The sequence below is a fragment of the Uranotaenia lowii genome, chromosome 3 (genome assembly GCF_029784155.1).
Source record: "Uranotaenia lowii strain MFRU-FL chromosome 3, ASM2978415v1, whole genome shotgun sequence".
Taxonomy (NCBI): Eukaryota; Metazoa; Arthropoda; class Insecta; order Diptera; family Culicidae; genus Uranotaenia; species Uranotaenia lowii.
In genome coordinates this window covers 117,429,366-117,446,686 of record NC_073693.1, presented here as the reverse complement: position 1 = coordinate 117,446,686, position 17,321 = coordinate 117,429,366, and the positions used below count along the sequence as shown (strand labels likewise).

Genomic DNA, 17,321 nt, shown 5'->3' with positions numbered 1-17,321 from the left:
GTCCTAAATTATCATTAGGATGCATTATAATAACAACTTTCGATCGGGTTTGAGTAAAAAACGTACACAGAAAATCGAATCGGTTCACTAAATTTGTCGCCAAAAGCAGCAGAAAAATTTCGTTGAAACTGGAACAGTTCAAAATAAAGTAAAAAAAAATCAAAAAATTTCTTTTGTTCGTTGAGAAATGTTAACAAACTACTAGTTTTTATGTGTATATAAACTTGGAAAAAAAATTTTTATCAGTTTTTCCCGAATAAAAAACAGAATTAATTTATTTTCACTGTGAATATTGCGTTGTTTTTGAGTCGTTTTGATCCAATGTTTTGAAGCATCATGTGCCTACACTGGGGCGTTTAACATCCAATGATTTCAAAGGTTGCTTTTAAAAGCGTTTGTACAAATTCGAATATTTTCGTAGTTTTTACAATTAAAAGTTGTATTACAGTGAAAACCCGATTTTGTCACACACCGATTTTGTCTGCCCCCGATTTTGTCTACCCCCGATTTTGTCTCATTTTTTCACCCGATTTTGTCATCATTTTTTATTCAACGCAAAATAGTAAATATCGCCTTTTTTCATTTCCGTTGAACTTTTGAGGTTAAAATCATTCTGAAGGGACAAAACTGATGGATGATTACATCGATATTGAAAGTGAAGATGATTGATCAGGGACGTATCAAGATTTTTATACAAAAAGTCAAGTTTTAAACAGGTTTTTTGTTAATCAAAGTTACTGAATACAATTATAACTAAATATAATGGTATAAAAGAACATATTCTAGTAATATTAAAGCTGTGTTTTATTTGTTTGAGCTTTCTTCAAAGCAACCTCTCTGATACGTTGCAAGAAGATGACATCATCTATAGAGAGATCTCAAGCATCAGCCCAATCAACTATGTTGTCCAACATACGTACAGCTTCAACATCAATTATGTTTCTTGAAATTTCACATGAATCATTTGGGGTAGTTGCCGCTGATTCTGAGTCTGGTGCTACATCAGAAATTTTTAATGGTTCCAATGATTCGAGGGGCTCGTTTAATGCTGACTTAACATCCAGCGTCATGTTCAGAATTTCTTCATCCGTAAAAGCTTTACTTGCGTATCTCTCCTCAGGGTCCTGTGGCAAAATAGTTTCATCGCAGTTGTTTACATCAATCAAATGGATCAAGGGAACACCATCTTCGTGAACGAGTTTGTTATTTAAAATAATTCCAATTTTCTTCCATTACTACTGCATTACTGTACGCTTTATTTCACTCCAAGCATCGTACATCTAGAAACATAAATCCCTTAACGTTATGCTCTTCAAGCTTTGACCGAAATCGATTTCGCGAGCCATGACATGTAAAAAAGTTTTTGACGATATTTTAGTTTACAGTTCTGAATTAAATTCTGGTCCATGGCTTGAATCACTGCATTCACATTTGGAGGCATAAAAAACGCTTTTTAGCTCATTATTCATATGATGTGCTGAGCAATTATCCAGTAACAACACAGCTTTAAGGAGGAATAGACATTTCGGCTGAAAATTGGCGTACTGCTGGTACGAAATCCTAGAGGAACCAGTTTTGGAAAATCATTCGAGCCATCCAGGCATTTTTAGAGGCGAAATATGTGACAGGCACATTAATTTTTTTTTTATTTTGATTTAAACAGAAGCTTTGAATCTTATCTTCAGTAAATTATAACCAAAAAAAATAATAAGATCATTAGGATTTGAACCATTAAAGATTATTTAATTTTTCTGATAACACCGGTCGAAACAAGGTGTTTAAAGATGCGTAAAACCGATATTGTATGATGTTTTGATATAAAAAAGACCTATAACTAGTAATATGTCAAAAAAGGGAATATCTACATACTACAAAACCTCTACACTGTTTTATTGGTATAATATACGTTTTTTGTAGTATTTTATTTGATTATGACGGAATAAAATCATTTTTTCAAAATCTCCCGATTTTATCACTCTCCCCGATTTATCACTCTAAAATTCATCATGGGGGTGATAAAATCGGGTTTTCACTGTATTGACAAAATATGAGTATCAGATAGAAATACGAAGCACATGTTGCAATATATTCGGGTGTTCAGCTTATGTATTCCGCATACTCGGTCATTTCCCTTAGCAGGTGCATATTCTCCGAAATATCCTACGCGTCTAGAGTTGTCCAGTTATTATTATTATCTCGGCTACCACATAATGGCGACGAGAATGTTCTAACTAGTTTGTTTAAGGTGGAAATTTAACAAAAGTTGATTTCAACTAAAAACTACGCGTGAAATTTTGTTTCCTAAATCAGGTAAGTCCAGAAAATGAAATGCGCGAAGAAAAGAAAGATGGCCGATAAAGTGTTTGGTCGATGTGAGAATTCGCTCACAGTGTTTATGCATGAAAATGAAAGTAATATGAACGCCGATGATATAAAAAAAAATAATAATAATAAAAACAAAAGCCAACGATTTAATTCATTGGAACTATGCGAATTTTAAAGTCGATGATTGAATTCATCGAATATCTCTTGCAAAAAGCCAACGATTAAATTCATTCGATTGACGATGATGATTGATCCCGCAGGCCCTTTTAAAACCTAGAGCTAACGATTTTGCGCGTAGGGCTGCGTTCAATGCCGTAAACTGAGGGTTTAAATTTTACACGTGCATCAGTCCAGTCAGCTGATTGCACCGATTGCACAAATACAAATTCAAATGTGAAAATACCATAAAACCCTCCGAGTGTACAACACTGATTGGTCGTTTGAACGACTTTTCGCTAGTTAGTATTGGTGACCAAGGAAGGCTAGAAAAAATCTTTGTTTTATCAACGGCCATTTTGACATCAGACCTAGCCGGAGCTGAAGCTCCATGGATTAAAAAATGGTAATATATTTCAAAATAAATGCAATTAAAATATCGTTAATGTGTTTCTTTTTTCTTGACACAGCTCGACGCAGGCATGGAGGTGCTGGCGGTTTGTTCCAGATCTGTGCAAGGGGCGGCACCATGTGATTCAATTTTGAATAGGTAAGTTGAAAATTTTTAACTAAGCGATCAATTTCTCAACTCATTTTTTTTTTTCCTAATTTGCAGCCCTTTTGTGTAATCTGCCCGCTCATCCAAGCTACCACGTCGCTCATTGATCGCTTCAAGCCCCAGGCCGCCAAAGCACGGGCTTAATTCTGGAGCCCCTAATGAAGGAAGAGGTCCTCATATGCAAGATCCTGGTGCCGAGCGACAAATTTCTTTTGGCCAAAAGTGTAGTGTAGTGTAGTGTGTCTAGTGAAGTGTAATAATGTGTAAAAAGTTTTGAATAAATTTGAAATACAGATAAAGGAAAACGCATGTTTTTTTAAATTGAGAAATTTCCCCCGAGTGTGGTTCGGTCTAGTACGCACTCATACATATGCAATAATATTTACTCAACACACTCACACATTAGCATTTATCGAACACACAAATACAATCAAACCATGACAGATGTCAACCAGGGCTGTCATTCTGAACCGGGAAAATGGTTTCAAGTAGAATCGGTTGGGCTAAAGAAACTATAGTAAACAAAGAAGCTCAATCTGATCCCTTTTGAAATAATGGGCTTGCAACCCTGCTGTAGGCTGCCTTTAAGACTGCTTGGTTTTGCTCGATTGGAATGACACTGACAGAAAATCAAAAATTCCAATCGTGACATTTCGTCTCTTTGTTTACTATAGGCTCGTTAGGTTGGGCCATTTAATGCTTGAATTCAATGGAAGGAATGCTTGAAGAATGCTTGAAATCCAAGCATTAAAAGCATTTATTTTGCTTAGCGGGATGATTAAATTCATAATTGATAAAGGAAAGCCAACGATTAAATTCATTGGATTGACGATGATGATTGATGATTAAATTCATAATTGATAAAGCAAAAGCCAACGATTAAATTCATTGGAACCCTGTAAAAGTCGGTGATTTGAATGATTTTGTACATTGACTACATGCTTAACAAACCCTGAAAAAAGCAAAAAAATGAAAGAGGTTGAAATGAGAAAAAAGACGATGATTACGAAAAATCAAATTGCACGATTAAGCTAAAACAAACACTGAAAAATTGAATTAAATCATTTTAAATCTAACATTTGATTTAAATTGGTATGGAATGTATAACAACATAAGAGTTTCCTAGTTTGGCGTGTAGCAACTAACAAACTTTGTTTTTGTTTACTTTTAAGCGATGGAGAACGATAATCAAAGTCCCCAGGAGAATCCTGGTCAAGACTATGGCCAAAATCATGTTGTGCTTGTTCAACCAGTGGCACCTTTCAATCCGGCGGCCTATAATTTCCCGCAGCTGAGGTTCAGGCATTTACCAACTTCGGAAGTTCGAAATGCCTGGACAAGTTGGATTCGTGGCTTCGAAAGAATCATGGTGGCTTCTGGTATTTCCGAACCGATGAACAAGAAAATTCAGTTGCTCGCAATGGGCGGACTGGAGTTGCAAAGTGTGTTCGATAGCATTCCAGGAGCCGACGTTGACTTGGAAGGAGTTGATGCGTATCAGGTAGCAAAAGATAAACTCAACAATCATTTTGCACCAAAGCATCACGACAGTTTTAAGCGGAATTTATTTTGGAAAACGAAAAAAAGTGACTATGAACCAATTGAAAAATTTCTCACAAGGATCCAACAGATTTCGGAAAAGTGCTATTTCGGTAATAGCATTCTTGAGAGCCGTCAGATTGCAGTCATTGACAAAATTATTCAAACAGCTCCTATTGGTCTCCGTGAGAAACTATTGGAACGAAAAAATTTAAATTTGGATACATGTTGTCAAATAGTTAACACGTTTCAAGCTGTGAAATACCAGGCTGCTCACATGAATCAACCCGGACCTAGCTACAGTTTGGCCTCGCCGGATGTCAATAAAGTTTACGGACGAACTTCACAACAGCAGCCTTCATTTAAAAACTGTAGTAGATGCGGGAATGAATCGCATAAGTTTGAAAGGAATTGCCCGGCACTTGGTCGAACTTGTAAACGCTGTGGCGGACTCGACCATTTCCGTCAAGTTTGTCGCTCAAAAGTTTTAAAAAGCCCTAAAGCTGCTAGTCCGAAAGTTTGAAGAGCTAGGGGTCCAATTAAACACCACAAGTGCAAGTACGAACAACAAGAAGTTGTCTTCCTTGGGCATGAACTTTCGGGAAAAGGTGGGTAGTGACTTCAGAGGTATTTTCACTTCCGAAACAACAATTAGTTTTCATTATTTTGTCTATTCTTCAAACAAGGTGTACTTCCATCTTCTGATAAAGTGGAATCCATTTTAAAATGTCGAGCACCAAAAACAAAGGAAGAACTTCGAAGTTTCTTAGGCCTGGTAACGTTCGTTTCCAGGTTCGTACCAAACCTTGCAACAGTTAATTATCCATTGAGACAGCTTATTAAAAACACCACCAACTTCGATTGGAAAAGCGAACACTAACAGGCTTTCGAGCAAATAAAGGCTAGGATTGGTTCTCTTGATTACCTTGGGTATTTCGATCCGAAAGATAGAACCTTACTGGTGACTGATGCTTCTGGCGTAGGCCTCGGTGCTGTATTAATTCAATTTTCGGGTGACAGGCCTAGGGTTATCAGTTATGCCTCGAAAAGCCTAACGGAAACTGAAAAACGATACGCTTCAATCGAAAAGGAAGCCCTAGCAATTGTATGGGCCGTTGAGCGTTATAGAATATACTTGATCGGCATAACATTCGAACTAGAAACCGATCATCGACCGCTGGAGACCATTTTTAGTCCGACATCAAAACCTACCATGAAAATTGAGCGATGGCTTCTGCGGCTACAAGCATTCAGATTTATCGTAATGTATCGTCGAGGATCAACCAACATAGCTGACCCTCTCTCACGTCTTTCCGCTCATGTGCGTGATGACATGTGGCCTGAAGTATCAGAGGCTTACATCCGTCATGTGACAGCAAAAGCATTGTCTACACTCAACGATGTTCCTGGAGAAGATTTTGATTTTGAAACAGAAGTAGTGATAAGGTCGGTACAGGAAGCTGCGGCCATTGACATCTCGGAAATTGTAAACGAAACCAAATCCGATAGCGAACTTTCTACAATTCGAGATGCTATAATGTCCTCAAAATGGAATAACCCCATAACCAAACCGTATGTCCCTTTTCAAAATGAACTTAGTTTCAACAATGGATTAGTTATGCGAGGATCTAAAATTGTCATCCCGGAGTCTTTGAGGAATAGGATGTGCCAAATTGCCCACGAAGGACACCCAGGACAATCGAAAATGAAAAGCCGCCTCCGAGACAAATGTTGGTGGCCAAAGATGGACCAACAAGCAGTCAACATGTGTGAGTCTTGCGAAGGTTGTCGTCTGGTCCAGGCAACGCAGCCTCCAGAGCCAATGAAAAGACGAATGTTTCCAGACAAACCTTGGACTGATTTGGCAATCGATTTCCTAGGACCAATGCCAACAGGAGAGCATATATTAGTTATCATCGATTACTTTACTCGTTATATGGGAAATTTCTGTTATGAACAGAATCACCGCAGAAGCGACAATCAAAACCTTGCGCAATATATTTCGAAACTGGGGGAACCCGAGAACAATCACTTTAGACAACGCGAAACAATTTGTCTCCAAAGAGTTAGGAGAATTTTGTCGCATATTTGGGATTACACTGAATCATACCACACCGTATTGGCCTCAAGCCAATGGCGAGGTCGAGCGCCAGAACAGATCACTGTTAAAACGGCTTAAAATTTCGAAGGCGCTCCATGGGGATTGGAAAAAAGAGTTGGACGATTACCTTATAATGTATAATAATACCCCTCATTGCGTAACTGGGGTAGCTCCCAGCGAATTACTTCAAAACCGCAAATTGAGGTTCAAAATCCCTCAGTTTGATGATCTGGAGACAGTACCTCCAACGTCTACTTTCCGTGATAGAGATGTCACGAACAAATTCGAAGGAAAAGAGCGAGAAGATAAGAAGCGTAAAGCAAAACCTAGTGAGATACAATCTGGAGATACAGTTCTGGTCAAGAATCTCGTCCCACAAGATAAACTCTCTACCAATTTCCACAAGGAGAAATTTTCGGTAGTAGACAAAAAAGGATCCAATGTCACTATAGTCGGACAGGATTCTGACAAACGTTTTGAGCGTAATTCTTCTCATCTTCTAAAAATTACTGACAATCTGGATCAAAGCAATTCTCCAAAACAACGTGAACTTCCGCCTGTACGGCAGTCATCTCGCATCCCGAAACCATCAGTTTGGTACAGTCCTTGAAAACAAAGGTTCCTTCTCATGAGCCAGTCAGTTCAGGTAATATTTAAGTTTTTCTAATAAAAAAAGGGAGATGTGATACCCCTCGTTTTCACATACACATACACATACGGTTTATCTGATGACAACCTGCATAGCACACATATCCACCCACCACCTCAGTCTTGTTCTTACTACACTTGAGTGCGGTTCACTGTGTCGGTCGTGTACGCGTCTAGAGTTGTCCAGTTATTATTATTATCTCGGCTACCACAGTGTATAGAGAGAAAATAAATCCAGAATGTTTCATCGCGGGTAAATTGGTGTTGTTCCTCTGTGCTTCTTCCTCGCTTGCTTCCGATCCAATCGGCTCTTATCAGAGCCCCCCTTAGAAGAGTTTAGTTCGATCACTGTGGTGACAGTGATCGACCGGCCTTGGCCCCAGGTACAGTCCGAGGACTTGCCTCCACCGGTGAGACAACAACAGAGGTTGTCTAGGAGAGGCTCACTCCCATGAGGGGAATGAGTCCCATCGGTGTGGTTAGTTTTCCAAACGCCGCCCCTACAGTCCAATGGCTTTTCATGGCCACAACACTGTGTCACCACCAAAGTATCTGCTCATCATGATCACCGGATGTTTTTGTGAATCATGCCAATAGTGCTGCCGGCCATCCGGGCCATCGAGGTTGAAATTCTTTTTGTCAGAAAAAAATACATTTTCCATTGATCTGTCCAAGAAACATATTTCTCTGCGAAATTAAAGCGACTTTCCGTGTGACGCGATGTCGATTTCGGTTTTGCCAGTCGTTTACGCCATACCACGTTCTCACTCGTCGATAGTATTTTTATTTGTATGCGGCGTTCGATGACTGGTTACTCTGATTTGCGACGCAGTTCTTTTATGGTTCACAGCTTTCCTACGGATTCTTCATTTAGAGAGAGTTTTGACTTAATCCCACGTTTCTCTATACGTGTCCGATTTTCGCCATACTTCAGGTAGCGTAATATGGCCGTGTGAGATCTGTGGATTTTCTGTCCAATTTCTCTGTTTGAGAGCCCTGCATCGTGGTAAGCTTTGACTTTCACTTTTTCATCAAAAGTAAAATGTCTCAAACGACCCATAGATCTGTGAAAAAGATATTGTCTATAATTAAGAACCAAGGAATCACTACACACATACCGGGTAGGGTAAATGATCTCGAGCGGAACTAGTCAAAATCTGATCTTGAGCGGAACCATTTACTTTTCCTAAGATTTAGGCAATGATTGTTTATTAATCTTATCAAATTGTTGAAAAAACACTTTTTCAAGATCTTTTCATACAAGCATTGACATTTTTACTAAAATTTATTAAATGAAATTATGTTATTAGAAGATTAAAAACATATCCATTTCTACTGCAATTTTCATCAATCTACGCTGACTTTGAACGTCAATTTTTGTCACTCTTGACCGTTGTAAACTGATTCTCAATGAATAAAAAGGTAGAAAAATTCATAAAAAAAGCATTATTCAGGTTTTTGTAACAAGTTTTCCATCAAAATATCAATTAATGGCGCAGTTTTAAAAGTAAAATATGATCTTGAGTGGAACCATCTTTGATCTTGAGCGGAACTACTAGCTTCCGAAATAAACCGCTAGGTGCGCTGCCTTATGCCTAATGTCTTGCACGCGGTTTTTACCCCTGAATGTATGCAGCACCTTTGTATATTTCTTATTATAGCAGCTTTAGGGAACGAAAAGATGTAAAATTAAGTTCGAATAGAACTAAAACTAAATAATTGGTGCCACAGCGTACCAAATAAGGCACACAAAAAGTTTAATTTTTTGGGATACAAGAAATGTGTTCTTGATTCTTTTTTTCAGAGGGACGACGGGAGGAGGAAGGCTTTCATACATATTTTTTGGCATAATTCGAGTACTAATGCAGCCAATAAAGATAAGTCATTATTTCAGAATAAGAATCACTCTTCATTACCATTACTATTCGTACTTTAAGAAGTAGCTTTCTTTTTAAAGAGGTTGTTTTCAATGTTCAAAATCCAATTGAAAACGATATACTATCTAATAAACAAAAATTCCAATTTGTATTTAAACACATTCCTTCAGTTTTACAAAGTGTAGCAAAGCACACCGAGTTAGCAATTTTATGATACTCCACGATTCAATTGGTGGCCTGATATTGAAAACCTATCCGATTCCCTTGTATTTGACTTTACACTTGAGCTCAAACTGGAACTAGGTTTGAGAAATAATTGTTTTATCAATTGAGCTAAATAATTTATGATTCCATAAATTTTGAATATAAATAAATATTAACGTGTTTCATAAGAAACTGGAATTCATTAGAAAATATATTCTATGAATTTTACAGAGTTTTGAGGAAACTTTTATTACAGCATCTGTGTCACAGAACACGATTTTTTCAAATATTTACAGATTTCACAGAATTTTTGAATTTCGAATGGATTTTCATATTTATAATTTTTTGTGTTTATAAAAATTTAAGTTTCTTATGTAGCGCTAATGTGGTCTAGTGGATAGGCTGGCGCGAGTCTGGTAACCCAGGCGTACTGGGTTCGATTCCCGGTATCTGCAAGAAAACTTTTGGGCTCGAATCCCATGAGTTGCCGACAGGTAAGATGTGTTTAATTGTATAAATAATTATATATTTCAGAGGGAATGCATCTGGGGTTAATCTTAAGAGACTATTGCAAGCGGAGTGGATTGCCAACCATTGTAGGTCTCTGAAGATTGGATGCCTTCCCTCGACGAACCATCGGCCGTGGAAGCCCTAGAAGTAATTCGAAGGCCAAGCCACACAGACATAGGCTGGACCTTGCTACCGATGGGGGAACCATACATACATACATAGTACATACATACATACATAAAAAATTTAAGTTTCTTACTTTGAATTAGAAAAGTATGAAAAGATTTTCAACCTTAACTGATTTTTCCCAACTAAAATTTAAAAGAAAAAGTATGAAAAGATTTTCAACGTCAACTGATTTTTCCCAACTAAAATATGAAAATGACCCAATTTATCATGAGTTACCAATAAAGTTAAGGAATTAAGGAAATAAGAACTAAAAAAAACTATTGTTTTCTCAAAACATTGATGTTGAGCAATTTACAGTTTTTTTTGCAAAATCTGTAACTTAAGGCACCATTTTTGTATTACTGACTTTGTCGTTTTCCTTAAAAATCTTCAAAGATGAAATTTAATTGAAGTTTTCACATTTACACAAGTATTCTGAATAAGAGCTATTAAAGAAGTTGACAGAAGAAAATGGTTCCTGATAATAATGGCTCAAGATAATATTTTAGTTCCGCTCAAGATCAGCGTAGTTCCGCTCAAGATCAAAATTCTTACTTCAGTAAAACAGCTCTAGAGTTATAAGGATTTACTCTAAAATATTTTAAAAATCATCATTAGAAAGCAGAAACCCAGATCTATCCGCTTAACTGAAAAAAATTTTGTTCGGATCTAACCCAAAGCCAAACCGCTTGATCAACTGTTCTGAGTTGCGTCGAATTGAGCCAATTAGTTCCGCTCAAGATAAAACACGAGTCCTTTCTTATAACCTACTCTCTCCGTTTTTCGTCTTCTCGTGACTGGTTCTTCTCTCCTGTTAAATCCAAATTCAAAATGATCATTTGAACTAGCGTGCTTTTTTATAGGAAACTTATACTCGCGATCCTTTGCCGATAGCCTTGCATCGATGAAGTTCGTTTTTTTCAATTCTCTCATTTTTTTTTGTGTTCGTCAGTCAGTGTAAAACTTGTTTCTTGCGTTTCACGGGTAACAAAGAAAAATTGTTTCCGAATTTTTAAAACTCCTTTGTTCGTTCGAAGTTCGACGAGTTTTAAATTCCTACGGTAGAAATTTTATTAGATTCCAATCTTATCTGGATTACCTTTTCGAGCTTACGTTTAGTGGCGTTTTCCTTTCTAGCTCCTGTCTAGATTCTAGTTGTTGCATTCAATCATTTTCTAATAAATTAACAATTCTTAACTTTCTCATAACTTTTTCACCTCTGATAAGCTACAGCAATGTAGCATTCGTGTACTTCCAAGGGAACTGTGCTTCCACTATCCGATTGCGCAATTTGTCTAAGATTTAATACATTCGGTTAGATATGCACATACTTCATTTAGTTACACTGCCCTACCTTACTAAATTCAGAGCAAACACTTAGCATCACTCAAAACCAATTATTACCGTTACTAATTTATTCATACTCAAGTATCGAAGAAATGAATAAAAATCCATGAACGAGCTTAATGTCAACAAAATCAGATATTCACTGTAGTTATTTCAACTGCTATCCACTACAAACCGATATGCTCGAAAGGCGAGCGACATCAGTCAATACACTGTCAAAAGCTGGAAAGACAACTTCCGCTGAGTCATTCAATTCTAGTGTCCCAAGCAAAACGACGTCTTCTACGACAGAAAGTCGAAATAAAGTGCTTGTTCTGCTCCAAATCCTCAAACAACATCCCCGAGGTAGAAAGTTGACGCATGATAAAAGGTAATATGAAATGAGGAGGAGTATCGACAAATTTACCTATACCGTATTTTTTTTCACCTGGAGGCAATCCAGAGGCAACCTAGGTTCGCTCTAACTGCTGTCATCGTGCTCATTTATTGCACTAGAGGCAACCTAGGTTCGCTCGAAAAACGGACGGAATCGCCCTGAGAAGAAAGTCAGTTTTGCGAGAAGTTCACCAATACTCTCAACGTTGTTGTCAAAACATTAAACAGCTGTTTTTGGCTGAAAGCAAAACAGTTGAAATAATGAACGGGAAAATGATTATTGCCGCGATTTTGAACCTCTCAGCCAAGCAAAATTGTACTATCTGATGTCCAGTGCAATCCGGACACGAAAGCAGGCAATCCGGATGTGAAGAACCGAGTGAAGAAATCCAGAAGGGAGAACAAAATGACAGATGCATGTAAATATTGCGCTCGTTCTCACGCACACCTACGTATGGAATAACTCGAAACCCGAAAGTCGTTTTTTTATTCGGACGGTTCCAGAGCCAAATCCGGAATCAAAAAAAAAATACGCCATTAGATAATTGGTATCCCCAAGAACATTTAACCGCAAGATAATTCCCTCATCCGGATCACGCTTCGTGAATTGTCGAAAACCCAAACGGATCGAACGTAAGGAACGTTAGTGAGGGCTGAAACGGTTTATGATAAAAGGTAATGCCCAACAAGCATTAAAGTACAGCAAAAGGTTTCTAAACAACTTTCAATCCCAGGTACATGAACTCATCCACACGTTCCTTATCGGGAACACGTGAGTAACCATACATGCAACGTAGATTCACAGAACCTTTGGCCAGACCAGTGGAATCTCAATATAAAGGTACAGCATAGACGTCTATTGAACAAATAGCCTAAATGTTGCATTTTAACACGTTCGTCGCCACGTCACCCATATTCGGGTGACGGGTGTATTTCCTGGGAGGCCCCGTCACATTAAAAAGCATGTGAAGCTCTCTCACTCAAGTTAGCCGCTCAGTTTAGCCACACGTTACAAATAGTGGCGTTCTCTCTGGTTGTTTTCTTGCTCCGAGATTTTCTTTGGGCCCGGCAAGTAAAACAACCAAAATGAGCGTGGCGACGAACGTGTTAAATCATTGAATCATCCACGCGTTCCTCTACCGATACACGTTTGTGTGATGACCAAACACTCGATCGTTTATGCATGTGAACGAAAGTGAGACAGGATAGGAGCGAACCATTCGGGAACAGAATTGTATTCCACTATTCCGCCACATCGCGGAATTTGCATGAGTAAGGACTGCATGCGGAGTCATGGATCGACACATGACCAAACATTAAGCTAAGCCCGAATAAATCAGAAGGAAACTGAGTTTAACCAGCACCCCACTCACAGGCACAGCAACCAAAATCCAATAAGAAAACTCCCGCGCCACTGCTTAGAGAAAAGGAACATACGGAGAAGCCCTCACCCAGAGGTAAATCGAATCTCATGTATGTAGTAGGATATAGCTTAGCACTACAATCAATGCTTTGCCTTCAGGGCTTTTATACAGGCTCGTCGCAGTTGATGAAGGATAATCCAACCAGAGCAATCCATGCCTAACACCCCAAGGATCCGAGGATGCTGTGATCGACTCGAGGAAGCACATGGTAAGGTGGCGAAGGTGAGGCAGTGATCGTAAAGCCCACTCGTGTTGGAGAACCTGTGTCGAGCGCATGCATACCCGACCAAACGAAGATAGCATGCGGACGTCTCTCATTCCCGAAGCTGGGAGAGATCATATCATTCGCTGAAGACTAGTGGTAGTGATTGTCGATTAAAAGAATAGTGATTGTTTGTGACGTGTTGTCAAAAGGAGCATTGAACGGATCGACAGTGAACGGTGTTGGTGAAGAGAACGGGAGCAGAGAACGGTTCACCAACACATTGTTGGAATACCATCATCGCGATTTTGTTTTGGTTCTGCCATCCTTGCACCAAGCTTAAGGAGGATTGAATCTAGTGTTTGAAACGAAAATCAGCTGATCCGAAATTGGGAGTGTGAGTTCATCACACAACCTGGCGATACGGTTGTTGCAACTCTGGTTTTCCTCGTCCTTCTTCACACTAGTTTCAAAGAGGATTGAACCTAGTGTTTTGGCTTACGCAGGGCTGGTAGCGAGTCACTTTTTAGTGACTTGGTCACTTTTTTTGGGTCAGTCACTAAAAAGTCACTTTTTTCATCATTTGGTCACTAAAGTCACTATTTTCCGAAAAATGGTCACTTTTATCACCAAAAGTCACTTTTTTCACCGAAAATAAACCAATGAAAGAGAAAATTTTGAACAAAAAATTGACTTGTACTTCAAATTATCAAATAGCTACCTTATTTATCGATCAAAAGTTTGGGGTCACTCCGCAGTAAGGTGTATCTGCCAAAAGTTTGAGATCAGTTTTCAGGAATTTGTAATTTTATTTCATCTGTATCTCTGTTATCAAACAGCGCATCGCTAAACTGTTAAGCTCATTTGTTTGATATTTGGTTAAATTTTGTCTAGTCATGCTTAATAAAAACTTAAACATAAGATTGATTATGTTCCAGAAAATTTAACCAAAATGTCTGACCTCATGTACATGAAATTTTTTTTGATCATAACTTTTTCATCTTAAGGATTATTACGGATGTATTGAGCTAAATATATATATTTTTGCCAAATACATACGAAGAAAATATATGGAATGTGCCATAAGTTGGTTTAAATCTGACCGCACAAAACAATCATGCTTTTAAAGGAATGATTCTAAACTTTTAGCCAGCAGTGTAGATAGAAGGTACACCAACTATTCTATTGGAGAATGCCTCTTATGTGCTTAATGCTGGAAAAAAGTATACCGCTTTCTATTTTATAGAAGGAGGTAATGGCCATGGTTAATATCCTGAAAAAAAAACGTCATACGGAGAGACGATTCGTTGCGCTTCAAGAACGTCTTGTCATTTTGGCTGCTGGCATCAGGTTCCTTATCTCCGTGAGAGCGTTTGGATTATTGCTCTTGGCTGGACGCGCAGCACCAGCCGCGCAAGCAATTTCGGTAAAACACATTCGGAACTTTGAAGTGTTTAAACACAGCTTGCCAATTGATTTTCGCGGCAGGTATATTTATAAATTTTCCATCACCAATTCGTATTTGCGCTTTAATGGTATTGGTGAACCAATACACAGCCATTCCGAAATGATCTTTGGAAGAGATGTCCGTTGAAGAGGCTTTTTTCGTGACGCGAGATCCGTTCGCGAATTTCGATTTGTACCCCTATAGTGTTGCCGTAAGACGTAATTCTACATCAAAACTACCTGGAAGAACAGAGACGCCAAAAGGAGGAGGAAAATAAGTTGAGGTTGAAGGAGATCGCACCCGCAGAGGAAGAAGAGAAGAGTAAGCTTCAAATGAATGATTTGAAGTCATCAATAGAACGAAGGAGGAAGAGCTTAAAGTCCTTCGAAAGGATGAGGACGAGAAGAGACGGACTGCCGATAAGTATGTTCTGTTAAGTTTACAAATTGTACCCAAATAGAATAACTTTGATATTTTTATATTTTTTAGATTGTTTTTGGAAGCAAACACACGACTTAAAATGACACGACTTTCATGATGCAAAAAGGAATAAATTTGTAATCCAATGAACATTTAACACATTGCAGATCATAAATCATATTTATTAATCTTGATAACTACAGAATTATCTTTGGCTGACTATTTTAATTGCTTCAAAATCTATTTCGTCACATTTATTGTACTTCAAAGTTACTTTTTTCGATCTACATCGTCACAATTTGGTCACTTTTTTTGGTCCTCAAAGTCACTATTTGGTCACTTTTTTTCAAATTTTGGTCACTAAAGTCACTACTATTTCATTGTCAAACCGCTACCAGCCCTGCTTACGAGTCAGCTGATCTGCATGTGACTTGAAGAAGACAGAAAGGATTCTGTTCAAAGGAAGAACGCTGGGGCCCTGTGCACTCAACAACGGAGCAGCGGAGTAACTAGGCTTGTAAGGTAAAATTGTATTAAGCATCAATGTTTAAATCGTAGGCATATTATGATTGTAAATATTTAAATGTTTCTGCCACTATGATTGGGAATTCCTGATCTAAAAATTATACGCAATTGTGTCACACAAAGTTTACTTGAGTTGTTCTTCTCACATGTGTAATGAGTACAATTTTTATGAATAACAGTCGAACAAGCGTACGGTAGTCATAAAAGAGAGTCGGTAATAAAATCCGCTATTGTACAGAGAACTTCCTAAACTGCAATCCGCTTTAAAATCAATTGATATTTTGTTTACGTTCTACTATTCTCCCGCCTATTCTATAATTCTCACTCTTCACGCAGCAGTATCTCGATTCGAGAACTGTCATCAAACCGAAGTGTGTTCAATGTCGTTGGTACTGTAGGTTCGTTCAGTGACATTCAGGGGTGCATATCAGTTCGTTCTGCTTAGGGACCATCGAATTAATACGTAACACGTTTAGAGGGAAGGTGTTTATTACATTTTGTGGATTTTGGATAGAAAATCTGGAACAAATGTGTAACGAAGGAGGAGGTTGATGGATAGCGATAAAAAATTGCGACACGTAATATTTGAACGACCCCTTAGTGGTTTTACACCGCCAGGATTTTCAGTTGTGTTGGTTTTGACCTTAGCTCAAGTGAAAAATTAATCACTTTTCACCATAAATCTCAACAAAAAATCATGATTTTTAACAACAGCATGAGTGGTGCTATTCTTATTTTGCACCCTTTTTTTCATATTTTTGGAGCTTACCGAAAATCAGTTGTGTAAAAAATGTCCAATTTATGCTTGATTTACATATGTTAATTAATGTGTGGCGTACTTTACCGCCGATCCCTTCTTATGTCAGCGCATCGAATGTTCCAGAACATTCTCATCGAGAACATTCCACATCCAGAACGCACGACGCTTGCGCCGGCCAATCAGCGACGCGACAATTGCGTCAGCCAATCAGCGACACGCAATTTCAGGTAGCAGCAATTACCGGCGACAGACAATAGCCGGCTACCAACAACAACAACAGCAGACGACAGTCGACAACGGAAGCAGACAATAGGGAACAACAATAGCAATAACATACAACAGCTTGCATGTACAATAGCAAACACGACACATCCAATCTCTCACACACACATACACACCACACAGTATAAATAGCCAATAGTTGTACATAGAAACGATTATTAATAAAGTTTACGTCAAACAGTGAACACGCATTGTTAATCGATATCCGATAATTTGGACCCCCAAATTTTGGTGACCCCGACGTGATTAAAAGGAACCAACCGTGGCATCAGTAAACCAGTGCATCTAGTGGTGAAAAAAAAAAACTCTCCTGAGGAACATCAGTGAATTTAGTAGTGAAAAAAACCACCATGGCCCAAGACGGTGCGAATAGTGAACATTCACTTGCAGCTGAACCAGCGCTGATTTCTAAAGTCAGCTATCCTACATTCGATCCAGACGACATCGAAACT

At 38.4% G+C, this 17,321-nt stretch overlaps 1 protein-coding gene and 1 long non-coding RNA gene across 2 annotated transcripts in view; one reads left to right on the top strand and one right to left on the bottom strand.

The window, feature by feature from the left end:
* Nucleotides 1-17,321, bottom strand: part of LOC129758395 (lachesin) — a 589,306-nt gene that overhangs the window by 457,188 nt on the left and 114,797 nt on the right. The gene's annotated exons all lie outside the window — the stretch shown is intronic.
* On the top strand, nucleotides 2,852-3,259 carry LOC129758396 (uncharacterized). Its single transcript, XR_008739971.1, has 3 exons — nucleotides 2,852-2,887; nucleotides 2,952-3,031; nucleotides 3,098-3,259. It is a non-coding gene; the product is annotated as an uncharacterized LOC129758396 (long non-coding RNA).